Source organism: Pleurodeles waltl, chromosome 2_2, assembly GCF_031143425.1.
Source record: "Pleurodeles waltl isolate 20211129_DDA chromosome 2_2, aPleWal1.hap1.20221129, whole genome shotgun sequence".
Lineage (NCBI taxonomy): Eukaryota > Metazoa > Chordata > Amphibia > Caudata > Salamandridae > Pleurodeles > Pleurodeles waltl.
The window spans coordinates 1,076,265,563-1,076,279,001 of NC_090439.1; positions in this window are offsets into that span (position 1 = coordinate 1,076,265,563).

Below are 13,439 nucleotides of genomic sequence, written 5' to 3' on the forward strand. Positions count from 1 at the left end.
GAAATTCGCGACGGGTGCAACTGCACCCGTCGCACCTTCCCACTCCGCCGGCTCCATTCTGAGCCGGCGTCCTCGTGGGAAGGGTGTTTCCCGCTGGGCTGGCGGGCGGACTTTCGGCGGTCGCCCGCCAGCCCAGTGGGAAACCCAGAATGACCGCCGCGGTCTTTTGACCGCGGTACGGTCTTCTGGCGGTTCCCGCTTGGCGGGCGGCTGCCGCCGCCCGCCAAGCTTAGAATCACCCCCTTAGTCTTACACAATCCTATTGGGAGAACACCTGAAGGCATATACTGGCATACATTGGGTGGGGGATCTGGCTCACCTATTAGTCACAGCCCGTGCCTCTGTAGTTGGGCAATCACATTTTGGATGCTGCTATTCCTCAGGACGAAGGTGTCATGCACCGACCCAGGATACTTGGCAGTGACCTGGGTGATATACTGGCCCGCCAGGCAAACCATTGGCACATTCAGTGCGTGGAAACTCTTATGATTCCTGAACACCTGTTCATTCTGACTCTCCAGAAGCAGTGGGCAAGTCACCCACTCCAGAGACTGTGGCCTTGCACTCCCCAGCACAGAGAAATGGGTATGGAGCCCCCTCCAGAACCAGTGGGAGAGTTCCCGATTTCGGCTGAAGTGCCCCCCACCCCCGACCCCCTGAGGTGTCTGCCCACTTCCAGTATGATGCCCCTGCAGAGTTCAGTGCAGTTGATGTCAGGAGACAAGTTGGATCTAAGAGGCGAATAGCATAGACACTAAAAGTTTGTCCAGCAGAACAACTATACCTATGGGTATTGTTTAATTTAATTTAATTGTTAACCACACCATAGAGCATGTAGTAATAGTGCTTTAATTAGTGGTAGGTGTACAAGGAGTGACACTAGGGAGTTCACCTTGGTCCTGATGAGGAGTCTAGGGATAGACTCCAAAACATGTAGACCATTTAGGAGGTAAGGTACATAAGATACACCCTCCCAACAGCCCTTTTTAACCATATCACCCCTGTGAGATGTATTAAATTAGTAATAGCATCCAGAGGATGGTATTTTTTAACTCACCCAGACCCCACCACTCCTATGCCTTTTAGCATTCACATTCTTGAAACCAACAGTGCTCCCACGTATTCTGTCGGACGCAGCATGCCTCGTTCTGTAGCAGAACGGGAGGAAACCCAATGATGAAGCATGCCACCAAGGGGTATCTCTGGTGGGCGAGGGTTTTTCATACAAAAAAAACTTTTTTGTCTCCCTGTGGAAGTTCTCTCGGACTGAGCCTTTTTGTACAATTACAGGAGACAAGTTGGGCCTTGGATTGTGCCCTGTGGCCATGTGGGCCCTTTGTACTTTGGACTGGGCATTGGCCCTTTGTGGACAATTGTACATATCATGTTCAATTGGTGGCTTTTGCCTTGCTAACACATTTTCAGTACTTACTAAATCTGGTCCATATTTTATTGGGCCGTGTGTCATGTGCAATTGGTTTACGTGTGCAGCTGGTTGTGTGTAGGGTATTTGAGTGTCTGGTGTGTGTTGTGTGTCACTCTCGTTTCCTCCCTCCCTCCCTTGTGTGCTAGGCGGCTGCCCTCACCGTCAACGTCTTTGCCGGCGTTGGTGTTCCAAGTGGAGCATGGCATAGAAGAGCATAGGGAAGACTTGCAGTTTCAGTTCCATGGCGGCGAGGGAGTCCTCTATGTACTTGTTGGTGAGTCTTTAGTTTTCTGTGTTCTGTTTCCGCCAGGCTTTTAATGGCATTGGCACCGCCCCAGAAATCCTGGTGGTTTCCGGTGTCATAATATGGTGGGCGGTACTTTGTCTTACGCCTGGCTGTTGATGGCGACCGCATTGGTGCGTGGTGTTAACGCCCTGGCGGATGGTGTGGTACATTGGCTGACTATGGGAGTTCTCACTGCCATGGCCATAATTTGGCGGTAATTACCACCTGCCTTTTGGCAGTATTTCTGCTACTTTATCACTCATCGCTTATGTCATAATGACGGCCTTAGTCACTATGATATCCTTCAACTGGCTAGTGACCCCCCATTTGACAGAATACGTGTACTTTTGGGGTAGATATATTGATGACATTTTACTTATTTGGACAGGAACAGTGACTCCAAGGGTTAGTTTGCTGATCCTGATCTGAAGTGTCAGGGACTTTAAAAACATACAACCACCCTGCTTCTGCACTTAGACTCTGCCATCTGTGAGTCTACCCTGTCAATTGGTGCTACCCAACTGGTGGCTGCCTGTGTATTTACCTTAGTCCTGGACCCTTGGAAGTGGGCTTAAGGTGCTTACCAGCAGAACCGGTGCATTTTCTCTGCTGATTGATGTATTCCTGAGCAGAACTGAGACATCTCCTCATCTGAGCAGCTCATGCTCAAGCAGAACTGACACATCATTGTTGCTGTGTGGATTAGACTCAGAGCAAAAGGCTCTCATTGCCGCTGCACCCCTCATCTTGGGTTTGACGCATTGCCTCGGAACTGCCACTGTGTGCCGCTTCCCTTGACCAGGTCCTTGCATCCATCGACGGCAACCTCAACCATGCAGCCAAAACTCTGCATTGCAGCTTCACTGCTTATTGCACCCAATTCAGCACCTCGTGTGCACAATGCATGCCCGTCACTGGCCTTTGCATCGCAAGCCCCATCGGCGGGATCCTTGACGTCGGTGCAACAGGATCTTGCACTGTAGCCTCACCGCATCTTGGAAATAACAAATCGTATCGGCTGCTCACTGAATCTTCAACTCAGATCCACACAATGCTCCAAAATCAGGATTAAGATACATTTTGTGCAGCAGGCCTATTTGGGTCCCTGTAGCCGGCCCACACTCCATTCCAGTCATCCTGAACTTTTGACTTTTCTCCTTAGTACAGTTTATTCTTTAAAAAATCATAACTGAAGTTCTACTGACTGGATTGTTGTTGTTTTGGCCTTGTTTTATTTATTAAATTAAGGTCTATTTTTCTAACCTGGTCTGGGATCGATTTTGTGTGATGTTTTCACTGTTTTACTGTTTGAAGTGCACATCGCCTTCGAGTTAAGCCTGACTGCTCTGTGTCAAGCTACCACTGGGTGAGCATAGGTTAATTTCAAGTTTGCTTGTGCCTTACCCTGACAAGAATTGTGGTTGCTGCTTGACCAGGGCTCACACACCAATCAACCACCAACCCAATTTTTCACACATATTCACACATATTATAAAAATATGTATTTTATTTTAGCTTGAACACTAAGGTCCGGATATAAAGTTTAGCAAAACATGATGGATATCCTGTCCGCTGTAGTAAAAGTGCCCTAAATCTTTTGCTCATTGCATACTCTGTACAATGTATATGCAGAGCCAGCTCTAGCTCTGGTGGAGCCTGGAGCAACAATCGTTTTTGACCACCGCCCCCACCCCTTGACCTCCTCCTCAGATTCTTTCACTACCACCTGGAAAAAGTGCCCCTCATCTGTCCATAGCCCCTGTCTCACATACATTTAATTTGTTTTAAAGCGCTGGTAAAGGCTGCCTTTACTAATCCACTCAACTATCCACATAAAATACTGATCTGTTCTTTACAGCAGTCATATTAATCCTCAGCACTACTTTATGGTGAGTCAGAAATACCACTAGAAAAATCTCTAGCAGGAACATTGATCACAAGAGTTATCTTGACATTGTTGTTGCGGCTTAAAAGCTGGACGCACAAAGAACTCTGCAGCAGGCAAATTTAAATTGTAAATTATTGCCAACTACAGCCCCTTCGAGGTTAGTGCCCCCATCCAGGTCAGTGCCCAGTGCAGTCGCACCGTTTGCTCTTCCCTATAGCCAGCCCTGTATATAAGCGTGTATTCCACAAAGCGTACACCAGGATTCAATTCTGACTCTCTAGTTATCTGGTTATTCTCTGGGCTTTATTTATGAAATTGTCATGCAACGCAGCAAGTCAACTTGCTGCACCGCATGACAGTGAAAGAGCAGGAATATGCCTTTTAAAATAAAATGGTGCATTTTTGCCTTTTTCTCAGCGCCAGCGCAGGCACTCTTTCACCATGGTGCAAGGGAGCCTGCATTGCAGACAAGATAGTTTTTGTGCAGGAAGGGACATCTTCCTGCACAAAACAATCCCTTGAGGCATATTCTGATATTTCTCCTAATTGTGCCTCTCCGGGGAGGCGTAGCAGTATTGGTGGATTCCCAGGTCTACTACTAATGGTAAATCTGCAAATGCATTAACCCCCTTTGCTGCCAGGCCTTTTCCCCCTCAGGTGCCAAGTCTTTTTTTGGCTATTTGGGGCAGTTTGCGCTTCGGCCCTCATAACTTTTTGTCCACATAAGCTACCCTCTCCAAATGTGCATCCTTTTTTTTTCAACATCCTAGAAATTATAGAGGTACCCATACTTTGTGAGTTGCCGTGAAGGAGACTGAGAAATTAGCCAAAATACAACGCTTTTTTTTTATATGGGAAAAAGGGCTGCAGAAGAAGGCTTGTGTTTTTTTCCCTGCAAATGGCATCAACAAAGGGTGCTAAAATCATCAGCTTCCCACCTTTCAGAAACAGGCAGACTTGAATCACAAGTCCCTATTTTACAACACAATTTTGGCATTTTACTGGGACATACCCCATTTTATACTATTTTTGGTGCTTTCAGCCTCCTTTCAGTTAGTGACAGAAATGGGTGTGAAAGCTAAACATTTCTGAAAAGTAGACACAATTCTCAATTCAGCAGGGGGTAATTTGTGTAGATCCTACAAGGTTTTCCTACAGAAAATAACAGCTGAAATAAAAAATATTGAAATTGGGGTGAAAAAAACAGCCATTATTCTCAACGTTTTACTCTGTAACTTTTTCCTGCAATGTCAAATTATTGAAAGCAATATACCGTTACGTCTTCTGGAGTCTTCTGGTTGCAGGGATGTATAGGGCTTGTAAGTTCATCAAGAACCCTAGGTACCCAGAGCCAATAAATGAGCTGCACCTTGCAATGGGTTTTCATTCTATACCGGGTATACAGCAATTCATTTGCTGAAATTAAAGAGTGAAAAATAGGTATCAAGAAAACCTTTGTATTTCGAAAATGGGCACAAGATAAAGTGTTGAGAAGCAGTGGTTATTTGCACATCTCGGAATTCCGGGGTGCCCATACTAGCATGTGAATTACAGGGCATTTCTCAAATAGATGTCTTTTTTACACACTGTCTTACATTTGGAAGGAAAAAATGTAAAGAAAGACAAGGGCAATAACACTTGTTTTGATATTCTGTGTTCACCCAAGTCTCCCGATAAAAATGGTACCTCACTCGCGTGGGTAGGCCTAATGCTCGCGACAGGAAATGCAACATGGACACATCACATTTTTACATTGAAATCTGATGTATTTTTTGATAAGTGCCTAGCTGTGGATTTTGGCCTCTAGCTCAGCCGGCACCAAGGGAAACCTACCAAATCTGTGCATTTTTTAAAACTAGATACCTATGGGAATCCAGGATGGAGTGACTTTTGGGGCTCTCACCAGGTTCTGTTACCCAGAATCCTTTGCCAACCTCAAAATCTAGCTCCAAAAACACCTTTTCCTCAGATTTTGGTGACAGAAAGTTCTGGAATCTGAGAGGAGCCACAAATTTCCTTCCACCCAGCGTTCCCCCAAGTCTCCCGATAAAAACGGTACATCACTTGTGTTGGTAGCCCTAGCGCCCATGACAGGAAATGCCCCAAAACACAATGTGGACACATTCCCAAAGAAAACCGACCGTTTTTTTGCAAAGTGCACATTCTCTCAAGTGGGTGGTTTGACCTCTGCTTGGTACTGGGCAGTGCAAGGCCACAGTCTCTCTAGTGGGTGGTTTGCCCATTGGTTCTGGAGGGGGCATTGTGCCCAGTGTGCTTCATCTTGGCAAGGAGGGGGTGAGTGGATGGCTTCTTCCACTGGTTCTGGAGGGGGCTTTGTGCCCAGTGTGCTTCATCTTGGCAAGGAGGGGGTGAGTGGATGCCTTCTTTCACTGGTTCTGGAGAGGACATTGTGCCCAGTGTGCTTCATCTTGGCAAGGAGGGGGTGATTGGATGGCTTCTTCCACTGGCTCTTGAGGGGGCTTTGTGCCCTGTGATGCAGCACATGGGGAGTGCAAGGTCACAGTCTCTCACCTGGGTGTCACACCCACAGGATTTGCAGGGGGCAGGATGCACTACAGTCCATGGAGGACTACACACTGCCCGCCGGCAGTGACGGCTGCTCAGTGGTGGCAGTGGCGGGGCTGGTCTTGGGGATGCCAGTGGTGGGGGGAGGTTCATGCCCGTCCCCTGCAGCCTCGGACGGCTGGCCACTGGGGCTGCTGCTGCTGGCACTGCTGCAGGCAGTGATGCTGGTGGTGGTGCTGGTGGCCGTGCTGGTGGCTGGAATGCCCGTGGTGGGGGGAGGCTCCAGCCCTTCCCCTGCAGCCTCGGACAGCTGAACCGCCATGGTTGGTGGTGGGGGCTCAGATTCTGTCCCTGCATTAGGCCTCCTGACCTTCCTGCCTGCAGGGGTAGGCCCCTTGCCCTTGCCCTTCCCAGCTTGTGGTGCCTCTTTGTCCTTCACCTTGGTGGCCGGTGCTGCCTCCTTGCCCTTCACAGCTGGTGGTGCCTCCAGCTGGTGGTGCCTCCTTGCCCTTGTGCTTCACAGCTGGTGATGCCTCCTTGTCCTTCCCTTTGGCAGCTGGTACTGGCACTGTCAGTTATTATGGCTGGTTCCCTGGAACCTCTCCCACCTGCAGTAGCTGCCGACTCTATTGTGGCCGTGGACTGGGTGGCTGAGGTGCTAGCCTGGGTTCTGACCACCCTGGCCCGATGTGAAGGACGGGGGGATGGGTGGGGAAGAGGTCAGTGGCGGAGAGGAAAAGCTTCTTAGGGACACTGGGGCGGGAAGAAGGTGAAGGTGTGGGAGTGGAGGAAGAGGGAGTGGTTGTAGGAGGTGTCAGTCTGCTGTGTTTGGGTGCAGTTGCATGGGTTGGATGCTGTTGTGAGGTGGATGGCTGTTGGGTGTCTGAGTGCTTGCGTTTGTGTACCAGTGTAACCAGTGGGAGAGGACACGGGAGACGTGTGCATGGATGTGGGGGTGGTGACTGCCAGTGAGGGGTGTGTTGTGATAGGTGTGATGTGATGGGGGTTGTGGATGAGAATGTAGTGTATGCAGGTGTGAGTTGAGACGCTACTGGGAGGGTGGTGGACGAGGAGGAGGATGGGGACACAGTGGAGGCAGTGGATGTTGGTGTGTCTGATTCTGGATGGTGTTTGTGTGAGTACCTGTGGGATGATGTGTTGTGCATATGTTTGCCTGAGCCACTCCTGTGTGTTGTCTTGGGTGATGCTGGTAGGAATGTGTGCTTGGGATAGGTTGTGGTTCAGGGGAATGGGACTGGGTAGAGGAAGTTGGAGGGGGAGGCTAGAGACAGGGACAATGGCTGCCATCAGGGAGGAGGCCAGAGCCTGGATTGATCTCTGTTGGGCTGCTATGCCAGAGTGAATGCCCTCCAGGAATGCATTTGTCTGTTGCAAATGGGCTGCCAGCCCCTGGATGGCATTTACTATGGCTGACTGCCCAACAGAGATGGATCGCAGGAGGTCAATAGCCTCCTCACTCAGGGCAGCAGGGCTAACTGGGGCAGGGCCTGTCATACCTGGGGAAAAGGAGATGCCCACCCTCCTGGGTAAGTGGGCACAGGAGACTCACTGAGGGGCTGCTGGGGGGGCGGTGCTGGTATGGGGGTGGCGGCTGTACCTGTAGTTGGGGTGGGCATACAGGTGTCCGCCACCAACAGGGAGCTTCCATCGGAGGAGGTATCACTGTCCGAACTGTCCCCTCCTGTCTCTGCTGTAGTGCTCCCCTCGCCCTTCGTCCCACTGGTGCCCTCACCGTCGGTGGATTCGGCCTCCTGGGCCCTGTGGGATGCAGCTCCCTACGTCACCGGTGCCTCTGCTCCTCCGCCAGATGATGCTAATGCACACAAGGACAGGGTGACAAAACAAAAAGGGGGGATACAAAGGATATAATTGGTCAGTGGCTGCACCAACACCACCATTGGCACACACAGCACACTCACACAGGGAACAGGCCTACGCACTATGCAATGCACTACAAGTCACAATGCTAGTCACCAGCCCTAGGGCAGGCATACCTAAGGCCAATAGCAGCATACCTGAGACTCACAGACCCCTGTCCAGTAGTAGAGGCCTACTAGCTTGGTTGGAGGAATTTCACATCAGTACCCTGCCCGACATGGGACCTACCATGCGATGTCCTGCCTGGCCTAGGGGCACCCACAGGACCACATCTCCCACCCGGAGACTATCCCACCACGTGCAAGTAGTTTATTAGGAAACTGTACTCACCCCCTTGTGGCTGCTGTGATGCCCTCAAGCGTCCATCCAGCTCCAGATAGGCCACCGCCAGTATGCGGAACATCAGGGGGTCAGGGTTCAACGGGCACCCCTTCCTCGTTGGGAGGCCATCCCCAGCTGGGCCTCCGCCGTCTTCCATGCCCAGCATCTCAGGTCCTCCCACCGTTTGCGACAGTGGGTGCTCCGTCAGCCGTAGACCCCCAGGGTCCGCGCGTCTTTGGCGACGGCACGCCATATACCCTTTTTCTGATGGGCGCTGATGTGCAGAGAAATAAACATAGAGAAAGGTATCAGCCATACTGCCTGGCCTCTTACACTCATGGCCCACCATATCCCTCACATACCCTTACGCACAGACATTGCCCACCACACATGCAGAATGCTGCCCAGGACCCTTCCACCCCGCTTACACGAGGCCCTCACACATAGCACTCCATGCATTCATGCCGCGTGCGTCATGCTCCCAGTGTACTCACCTGTTCGTCTGGAGGCCCATACAACATTCGGTACTGGGGTAGGACTCCATTCACCATTCTCTCCAACTCCGCAGCGGTGAAGGCAGGGGCCCTTTCCCCAGTGACTCGAGCCATGGTCGGTTCCAGACACAGGTCACAGCAGCATTTGCAGTGTAGGTCCTCTCCTGTCCAAGGTCAGATAATAAGTTAGAGAACAGATAGAAAATGGCGGTCACATCCGCGGCAGTGCGTACCGTCACCGCCAGCGTACATCACCATTGGCCACTGTAACCCATATGGCCCATAGACAACCAATGAGGAGTTGCAGAGGTGTACTCGACCGCCTCCCGCAACAGTGAACTACGTGAGCGACATTACCTCATTTCCACCTGTCCATCCACACAGGACAGGCGGATGCCATTTCAGGAGGGGAGCAGGCCATGGCACCTAACTGCGTCACAGTACACATAGGCACCATTTGGGCCTATCCAACAACATACTGTTTCAGTCACAACATGCAATGCAGTGTACATTTTAGAAATGTGGAATACTGACCAGCTGCTCAGCGTTTTGCCCCCTAGATTGCAACCACTGCAGATGAATAGGAGATGTAGACAGCTTCCATGTACAGACCCCTGATGGACTTGGCAACAATGGAGGACAGGCACATTATCCTCACCTACAGACTTGACAGGGCCACAATCCAAGAGCTGTGTGCCCAGCTGGAGCCAGACCTGATATCTGCTATCCGTCAACCCACTGGGATCCCCCCTCTTGTGCAGGTGCTATCTGTGCTCCATTTCTTAGCAACTGCTTCTTTCCAAGTGACAGTGGGCTTGGCAGCAGGAATGTCACAGCCAATGTTCTCAATAGTGCTAACAAGAGTGTTGTCGGCCCTGATGAAACACATGTGCAGCTACATTGTTTTCCCCCAGGTGGAAGATTTGGCCACAGTGAAAGCTGACTTCTATGCAATGGGACATATCCCCAACATTATTGGGGCAATTGATGGTATACATATTGCCCCCCCCCCCCTGGAGAAATGAACAGGTGTTCAGAAATCGAAAGAGCTTTCAGCCGATGAATGTGCAGATAGTGTGCCTGGCGGGCCAGTACATCACCCATGTGAATGCAAAGTATCCTGGGTCGGTGCATGATGTCTTTATCCTGAGGAAAAGCAGCATCCCATATGTGATGGCTCAACTACAGAGGCACCGGGTGTGGCTAATAGGTGAGCCCATGGTTCCCACCCAGCATATGTTGGTGTATGGGTATGGGGTTGGACCTAAGGGTTAGTGGCTAACAGGTATCCCTCAATATTTGCAGGTGACTCTAGTTACCCCAACCTCTCATGGCTGCTGTCCCCAGTGAGGAATCCCAGGACAAGGGCAGAGGAACGTTACAAATAGACACATGGGCGAACCAGAAGACTCATAGAGAGGACATTCGGCTTCCTGAAGGCCAGGTTTCGGTGCCTCCACCTACCAGGTGGTTCCCTGTGCTACTCACCCAAGAAGGTCTGCCAGATCATTGTGGAATGTTGTATGTTGCACAACCTTGTCTTACATCACCAGGTGCCTTTTCTGCAGGAGAATGAGGCTGGAGATGGGCGTATGGCAGCAGTGAACCCTGTGGACAGTGACGAAGAGGAGGCAGACGATGAGGATGTGGACAATAGAACAGCAATCATACAACAGTACTTCCAGTGACACACAGGTAAGACACTGTAACTTCACCTTCCATTGACAGTTTTTTATTGAATATTGTCACTGGCAGGCTGATATTCCTACTACTATGACCACTTACTGTATCCTTTGGCATGTCTATTTTCAGATATTTGTGCCCTACTCTGGCTCTTCGTGTGCTGACTGCAGCCAACTACAGGTCATACCTATGTATACATTACTGTACAGTTGAATTGCAATGTTTACAGATTTTAAACTAATACATAGTTCAATCAATTGAGAGACTCCATACTTGTATTTTTTACAAGGGTGTTTATTTATGTGCTAATAAGTGGATGGGGTATTGCAATGGTCTGGGGTGGTGGTGGAGGAGTGACAAGGGTAAAGTTCCAGTCTATTTGTATCACAGGTGCACTGTCCAAGGGGGCATAGGAAGTGGAGCAATGGCAGTTCAAGGTGGACATTGTGACATAGTGGGACACAAGGGTGACATTCAGGAGAGTCTTATTTCCTGGGGGGGTCTTGGCAATATTCTCTGGCTTCTGCCTGGATCGCAGGGACTGTTTGTGTGTTGGTTCTCCTTCCGTAGGGGGAGGGGTGCCGATGGCCTGTTATTCCTGTGGTGGGGCCTCCTGTCCACTAGCATCAGCGAAGGTGGAAGGCTGTTCATCAGTTTGGCTAGTGTCAGGGGCCCATTGGTGTGCAACTGCCTCTCTCATGGTGTTGGCCATGTCTGCCAACACCCCTGCAATGGTGACCAGGGTGGTGTGGATGTCCCTCAGGTCCTCCCTGAACCCCAGGTACTGTCCCTCCTGCAGCCGCTGGGTCTCCTGCAACTTGTCCAGTATCTGGCCCATCGTCTCCTGACAATGGTGGTATGCTCCTAGGATGTTGGTGAGTGCCTCCTGGAAAGTCGGTGCCCTGGACCTGTCTTCCTCCTGTCGCACAGCAGTCCTCCCAGCTTCCCTGTTGTCCTGTGCCTCTGTCCCCTGAACTGTGTGCCCACTGCCACTGACCCCAGGTCCCTGATCGTCCTGTGTTTGTGGGGTGGCCTGAGGTCCCTGTAGAGGTGGCCACACTGCTGATTGACGTGTCCAGGGGACAGTGGCATGGGCCCGCTGGGTGGGTGCTGTTCTGGTGTTTCCAGAGGGGCGAGGCTCAGTGGTGGTATGGGACTGTTCCTGGGTAACCGACTGTCCGGAGGTCGCTGATGGGCCAGGTTGGTCATCCTGATCCAGGCGTCCAGAGCTGCTGTCATCACTGTGGGCCTCTTCTGTGGGGGGACTGGATGTTGCTGGCACCTCCTCTCCGGTGACGTTGTGTGGGGAACCTGTGGGGATGCACATGCAGTGTTATTCTTTCTGCGTGTGCTATCTTGTGCATGGGTGTGTTGCCCTCTATGGTTGTTATTGCCCTGGCAGCTTAGGCTTCTGTGAGTGGTGATTTGGTGGGCTAGGTGATTGTCTCAAGTGTGCATGCTTTGGTGATGGGTGTCCATGCAGGGCTGTGAGTAGTGTCCATGCATTGGTGTTGCATGCAGGGCTTGGTTGTGGGAGTGGTGGGTTGTGATGGTAGGGTGTGTGGGAGGTGGTGGAGTGATGGGAGTGAGGGTTGGGGTATGTGATGGCATGCAGGTAGGGGGGTGAAAGTAGTAAAGATTTGACTTACCAGAGTCCAGTCCTCCTGCTACTCCTGCCAGGCCCTCAGGATGCATGGTTGCCAAGATTTGCTCCTCCCATTCTGTTAGTTGTGCGGGAGGAGGTGGGGGTCCACCGCCAGTCCTCTGTACTGCTATCTGGTGTCTTGCTACCATGGAACGCACCTTCCCCCGTAGGTCATTCCACCTCTTCCTGATGTCATCCCTTGTTCTGGGGTGCTGTCCCACGGCGTTGACCCTGTCCACGATCCTCCACCATAGCGCTATCTTCCTGGCAATGGATGTCTGCTGCACCTGTGATCCGAATAGCTGTGGCTCTACCCGGATGATTTCCTCCACCATGACCCTTAGCTACTCCTCTGAGAATCTGGGGTGTCGTTGTGGTGCAATGGGTGTAGTCTGAGTGGTGTGTGTGAGGGTGTGTGGGGTGATGTGTTGGGGTGTGTGCTGTAAGGTGCATGTGTGGTGTATGGGGGATGGTGTTTTGTGGCTCTGGTTCTGTGGGTGCTCTTGGTGTGTCTCTCTCTCTGTTGGCAATTCTTTCTAGTTGTAAAGGGTTGTGGGTAGTGTGTGTGTGTGTTTTTTATAGTGCTGTGGGTGTGTTGGTGTGGTGTGTGTATGTGTGTCAGGTGTGTGTAGTTTGACTTGTCCAATGTAGTGTTGTTTTGTTAGGTTGTCTGTCTTTTGAGCACAGCGGTATGTACCGCCAATGGTTTACCGCGGTTCAATGTCCACCGAAGTGATTCGCGAGTCATAATATTGTGGGCGTAGTTCTGTTGGCCTAACGGTGTGGGTTTTGCTACCGCCAGTTTATCACTGACCTTTGGGCTGGCGGACTTGTGTGTGTGTCTGTATAGTGACGGATTGCTATGTGTGTGTCATAATATGGGTAGCGGTAAACCGCCGTGGCGGCGGTTTGTTGGCGGCAGTCTGCATAGCCGTAAGCTGAATTTTAAGCCAATGTCATAATGAGAGCCAGTCTTCTAAGTTGCTAGGCGTACAAAGCCTAAGTTAGACTCATGCACACAACCTTGCACTATGGCCAAAGGTGAGTACGTTGCGCACAGCAGCCAAAATCTGTGCCGGAACTAGGGAGAGGGGAGGAGAGGGCCATATCTCTGCAGAAACTGTGGTTTCCTGCTCCCTTCATGTCATGCAAAGCAGCCCAGCATTTCTGGCTGCTGTGCTGCATTGGGTGACAGATTTCTAAATCAACTTTAAGGAAGAGGTGGCTTTATCACTCTCCCTGTGCTCCATGACGCAATTTCTTATTGGCCA